Source organism: Otolemur garnettii, unplaced genomic scaffold, assembly GCF_000181295.1.
Source record: "Otolemur garnettii isolate 467f Iridium unplaced genomic scaffold, OtoGar3 scaffold00119, whole genome shotgun sequence".
Classification (NCBI taxonomy): domain Eukaryota; kingdom Metazoa; phylum Chordata; class Mammalia; order Primates; family Galagidae; genus Otolemur; species Otolemur garnettii.
In genome coordinates, this window is record NW_003852514.1 from 6,318,565 (window position 1) to 6,325,142 (window position 6,578).

At 46.1% G+C, this 6,578-nt stretch overlaps 1 non-coding gene across 1 annotated transcript; it reads right to left on the reverse strand.

Annotated features, from left to right (window-relative positions):
- Positions 1 to 5,778: 5,778 nt before the first annotated feature.
- Positions 5,779 to 5,909, reverse strand: LOC111727724. The gene has a single exon (XR_002775203.1). It is a non-coding gene; the product is annotated as a small nucleolar RNA SNORA9 (small nucleolar RNA).
- Positions 5,910 to 6,578: the final 669 nt, after the last annotated feature.

The window sequence follows — 6,578 nt, forward strand, 5'->3', positions numbered from 1 at the left end:
CAGTTTCACTTGTTATCTCATCTGCATCTTTATCGCATCGGTTCAGGATGCCTCCTCCAACTAGGGCCCCAACTGCCCTGCCTATCTTCCTTCAAACCCCAGGCTTGCTGTGCTGTTGCTGACCTTTTTACAGCAAATCCCTAATCCCGGGAAACTGATCCTTCTCAGTTTTCCCAGTTCATTATATATACTGTACCAAAACTTAAGATTTGTATTGAAAATTTATTTTGCCTCATCTAAGGATATACCGTTGGGCCAACTTATAAGGAAATGGCTCCAAGGTACACTAGAAATTCATGTACCCATGTAGAACACAGCTCACCCAAGCTTCCTGGCACTGAGTGAAGACTGATAAGGAGCTGCCAGGGGGCCAGACCTGTACCCTTCCCCTGCCTCTCAGAGGGCTATCCGGAGCTGCTATCTCTTGGGTTCTAAGGAAATGTGAGGCTTCCTGACCACACCCTTTGGGGTACAGCTGCAACTAGATCTGCTCACAGCAGTCTAGCATTGGCTCCTCAGCAAAAGGAGATGATATACACTTCTGGTTGCAGGATCTTGTCATGGTGTCATCCAGGACAGGATCCTGGGGAGTTGGGACAGGATCTGGGGAGTTGGCACCTCTGTGTACTTTTCCATTAACTAGTCAGCAGTAAACTGAATGTACAAGTCACTTTGTATCTTTTTTTTTTTTTTTGAGACAATCTCATGCCCTAGGTAGAGTGAAGTGGCATCACAGCTGACAGCAACCCCCAAACTCTTGGGCTTAAGTGATTCTCTTGCTTCAGCATCCCAGGTACTATGTTTCCCCAAAAATACGACCCACCCAAATAATAAGCCCTAGTAGGATTTCTATGCATTTGTTAAATATAAGCCCTACCCCAATAAGACCTATTAATGGGTGTGGTTATGCAGGTACGCCATGCATTTCCGCACAGAGTGTAAGACATCCCCTGAAAATAAGCCCTAGTGTGTCTTCTTGAGAAAAAATAAATATAAGACAGTGTCTTATTTTCAGGGAAACACAGTAGCTGGGATGACAGGAGCCACAACGCCTGGCTATTTTCGCTGTTGTTGTCATTGCTGTTTAGCAGGCCTGGACTGGGTTTGAACCCACCAGCATGGGAGTACATATGGCCAGTGCCTTAACCACTGAGCTATGGTGTCAAACCAGTATCTTTTTTGGGGGGTGGAGGTGAGAGGGGAGGAGACAGTCTATGTCACTATGGATAGAGCACCATGGCATCATCATAGTTCACAGCAACCTCAAATTCCTGGGTTCAAGTGACCCTTCTGCCTCACCCTCCAAAGTAGTTGGGATTACTACAGGGGCCTGCCACAACATAAGCTAATTTTTCTAATAAGAGATGGGGTCTTACTCTTCTTCCTCAGCAACTCTTGAGCTCCAGGAGCTCCAGTGATCCTGCTACTTTAGCCTCCCAGAGTGCTAGGATTACAGGAGTGAGCCACTGTGCCTTGGCCTTGCTTACTTCCAACATTCCTTGACAACAGTGTCACCCACATTGATCTAGAGCAGTGGTTCTCAACCTTCCTAATGCTGCAACCCTTTAATACAGTTCCTGTGGGTCACCACTCACAGGTTGAGAACTGCTGATCTAGAGAAACTAGTCCTGTAGGTGCAATGGTGTACTGTGACTGTTACTTTTCAAATGAAAATGGAGGTATCTGGGGCAGACTACACATACTAAGGCTACCACTTCCTTTAATTCGGTTTTAATACTTGAGTACCTGAGAGTATTTGAAGAGACAAGGGTTATTGAGCCAATGGGTGAACATTACTGGAACCCATTCCAGGATGTCAAGATAAAGATCCTGATGACAGTGCTTTTGTGCCCATTGCTCCCTTGCAGATTTCAGCTGGTTGGCCCTTGGCTCTGTAGTAAATATCACCACCACATGCCACCAGAAGTTGAAAGAGGAGGTGCATGCACATGAGGTTATCACCAAGTTCCATGTGGCCATCCACAAGCCATAGCATTCATTGATAATGGTGAAATACCTGGGGTTACCTTAGCTGACAACTAAGGGGCAGTATTCCTTACCTTTGCATGTAGCACATGGAAAGAAAAGGCCAGACTGAATCACATTTAAAACCATTATTTATTAAATATCCCTTGTTTTCCACGTGCAGAGAATCTGGCACCCAAACCAGGGGTCAGAGAATGTCCGTCAGACCCATAGCCCAAGCCTGTGTGACTTATACCACTCCCCATCAGAGGCCAAGAACCACAAAATTCCTGACTCCTCCTTGGAGGGAGGCACATGAGGCTTCAAATCTGCTCAGTTAAGGTGCAAAGACTCGGGTTTAAATTTTGCTTCACTCCTCATTATGTGTATCAACACGGACAAGCCTGGTACTCAGTATCCACGTTCTTATCTGTAAAAATGAGATCAGAAACACCACAGAGGTCCATTGTGAAAAATTAAGTAATGTAATTCACATAACTAGAGATTGTTATTATTATTTTTTTCTTGTAGAGACAGAGTCTCACTTTATCGCTCTGGGTAGAGTGCCATGGTGTCACACAGCCCACAGCAACCTCTGACTCCCAGGCTTAGGCAATTCCCTTGCCTCAACCTCTCGAGTAGCTGGGACTACATGTGCCCACCACAACGCCTGGCTATTTTTTTGTTGGAATTTGGCCAGGGCTGGGTTTGAACCTCACACTCTCTGTATATGGGGCTAGCGCCCTATGCACTGAGCCACAGACACTGCCCACTAGAGATTGTTATTAATTTGTACTGCCACAATGGATGGAACTGAACCTAGCTTCTGGAATCCTAAATTCAGTCCCACTGAGCTGAGAGGCCTATGACCAACCTTAGTGGTAGTCTGGCCCCTTTCAGCTTGCCACACCATAGACCTTACAAGATTCTAGAAGACCATAGGTCAAATACAAGCCACAAAGGCAGTCAAATACCAATCCCAAGAATCAGGGCACATGAATCCAGACACTGAACAACTTTTTGTCGCAAAATAGTCTTGTGAGCTTGAAGACAATTAACCCTTCTATGACTCAATCACTTTATAAGTAGTTCCTTATCGTGACTTATAATATGGGAGGATCAAAGTTGATAGCCTTTGAACTTTTTCTTGGCTAGGTGACATAAGAAAAATTAAAAGTGAGGTGACTTTCCAGGCGAGACCCTGCCTGCACACTTGCACACTTACCACTGGCACAGCTTCTATGGAACAGCCTGGCAGCCACAGGACAAAACATCTCATAGCTCTCCTCTAGCTCTGATATCCTGAGAATGCTGAAATACGGAGGGATGGTAGACATCTTCATGCCATGCGCTGGGAACAGCTTCAGGGAGGTGACTGTAACTGGGAAGGTCTGAGCTGCCCCCTCTGCAGTTAACAAGGTAGTTTACCAGATTCATGGACACTGATAAAAACACAGAACTCCTTGATTAGAGACAAAAGATAATTGATGACTCAATTCACAGCAAGAGCAAGAGCAGCTGTATTATCTACCAGCCTCTCAAGCCCAAGTTCCTACATGGCAATGCAAAGGGGGTCAGAAGGCACCTGCACACGCAGAAGGCCGTTAGCGGAATGGCCCAAGTGGCTCACGCATGTAATCCTAGAACTCTGGGAGGCCGAGGAGGTTGGTCCGCCTGAGCAACAGCAAGATCCCCATCTCTAAAAATAGCCAGGCATTGTGGGGGGTGCCTGTCGTCCCAGCTATTTAGGAGGCTGAGGCAAGAGCAAGAGAATCACTGGAGCCCAAAAATTTGAGGTTGCTGTGAGCTATGATGCCACAGCTCTCTACTGAGGGAGACAAAATGAGACTGTCTTAAAAAAAAAAAAAAAAGAGCAAGAATGTCCGCTCTCTGCTCTGGACAAAAGCACTGCCTCTTACATCCCAAGGCGTCTGCTGCACAATCATCCTTTGAAAGATTATATGGAAAAAGGCAACCAGTGCCTCACTTGACAAGACTGGAGAAATGTGGGACTCATGGAAAAGCACCTCCCAATAGCAGCCCCCAGGTGTTTTGTATTGGTCCTGGATCATAGAGAGAAGTCTCTGGAAGCCTCTACCTTCAAGAAAGGTGACTCCATGACCCAGAACACAGGTGCTATGTCTTTCATGCTATGACCAAGTTGACAACAACCCTCCTATAACAGCCTTTTCCTTGCTGCACCCATTTCCCTCCAACTCAAATTTCCTAACTGCTTCTATGTAGATGCCACTTAGGCTTCTAGGAATGGCATGCTAGGAAAGAGCACAGGATGCAGGATTAGAGAAGCAGTGTCAAACTACATCTACCAGTTTCTGGTTAGGCAACCCTGGACACACAATTCTGACCTTGGGCTCTTCATTTGTATTGAATCTAATACTACTGTATGGTGAAATGTCTGTACACAAATTTAAACTAGGTGAAGAATTAAGAGGTCTGGCACAAAAGAGGTGTTCAACCAACATCAGTGCTCTCCTCTCCCATGAATAAGATCAGGGACCTCACCCCCCATTAGTTCTGGGGGCATTCAGTCCCCCTGCAGAACTAAGCCTTTGCTTCTTTTTGCTTTCCCTTCTAATTGTAAATATCCCATCCCACCAGTCTCTCAGGGCTGTTATTCCTTTCTATTTTGGTTCAATTCCTGCTTTTTTTTTTTTTTGAGCCTCAAGCTATTGTCCTGGGTACAGTGCCATGGCATCACAGCTCACAGCAACCTCCAACTCCTGGGCTCAAGCAATTCTCCTGCCTCCACTTCCCTGTAGCTGGGACTACAGGCGCCCACCACAACGCTCGGCTATTTTTTTTTTTTTTTTTTTGGTTGCAGCCTGTTGTTTGGTGGGCCCAGGCTGAATTCAAACCCACCCGCTCAGGTATATGTGGGTGGCACCTTAGCTGCTTGAGCCACAGGCACTGAGCCTCAACTCCTGCTTTTATCATCTCTCTGCCTTTGCTCTGAAACTGTAATAAAAAATTAAAATCTGTAGTGAGCCCTAAGCATAGCAAACACTCAATGACACTCTTCACCTTTTACATCAGAACTGTTCAAAATAACTTCTGCAGACAGAAAAATTCTTCAATCTGCACAGTCCAAATGAGGTGACCACATGTGGGGCACCAGAAATGTGGCTAGTATGACTGAAAAACTAAATTTTATTTTATTTATTGGGGAGAAAGAGTTTCACTCTGAGGCGTTAGCCTAGCTCAGAGCAACTTCAAACTACTGGGCTCAAGTGATCCTCCTGCCTGAGCCTCCCAAGTAGCTGGGACTACAGGTGCCTGCCACAATGCTCAGCTAATTCTTTCTTTTCAGTAGAGATGAGATCCTTGTTCAAGATGGTCTTGAACACCTGAGATTAGGCAATCCTCCTGCATTGGCCTCCCAAGAGTGCTAGGCACCATGCCCAGCCAAAACTGTTTTTTTTTTTTTTTGTAGAGACAGTTTCACTATATCACCCTGAGTAGAGTGGCGTGGTGTCACACCGCTCGCAGCCTCACAGCAACCTCCAACTCCTGGGCATAGGCGATTCTCTTCCCTCAGCCTCCCGAGTAGCTGAGACTACAGGCGCCCACAATGCCTGGCTATTTTGTTTGTTGCAGTTTGGCCAGGGCCAGGTTTGAATCCACCACCCTCAGTATATGGGGCCAGGGCCCTACTCACTGAGCCACAGGCGCCACCCGCCAAAACTGAATTCTAAATGTAATCTATGCCAAGGGGCTGCCACATTACACAGTGTACATCTATACAATGTCCAGTATACCAGATCCAGAAGGGGTCAAGTTGATGTCTGAAATTTCTTGATTCTGAAATGTCTTACCTTGCTCTGGATGGAGCAGGGCAAGGCCTCAAACCATTTCAGAGCTGTTCTAGCAAGCACTGTAGGAATGCACAGGGTCACCACAGACCCAAGCACGCTGGAGGCTTGCTACATTCACCCAAATCCCCTACACCCCAGGAATCCCAAAGGCCACTCTCAGCTGGAGGCTGAGGGGAAAACAGACCATGGAGTTCAATTACCGTGTTTCCCCGAAAATAAGACACTGTCTTATATTTATTTTTTTTCAAGAAGAGACACTAGGGCTTATTTTCAGGAGATGTCTTATTTTATTAAGTATAATACAACAATCTACATTTATTCAAATACAGTTAAGTCATCTTCCTCTGGAACCTGACAGGGGGAGCCGACCTTGCTGGTGGGGGTGGCACTAGTGATACATGAACTGCTTTCCCCTAGCCATTTGCACGTGCACAATAAGATGCCTGCGTCTGCAGTTACCACACGTGCACCTGGTGCACCCGTGCAAGAGCTAACATATGGCAAATAAAAGGTATTCCAGTCTTCCTTACTGCTCCGTGTTGAAATGCATGGCGTGACTATGCAGATACACTGCATAGCCACGCTCATCACTAGGTCTTACTATTGGGATAGGGCTTATATTTAACAAATGCATAGAAATCCTGCTAGGGCTTATTTTTTGGGTGGGTCTTATTTTTGGGGAAACATGGTAGTCACGTTGACCTTGGTTCCAGGAGCCTACTACTACAGATAACTTTCAGGGAAAGAGCATTTCTGGCTGAGGGAGTAAGGGAAGGTGTC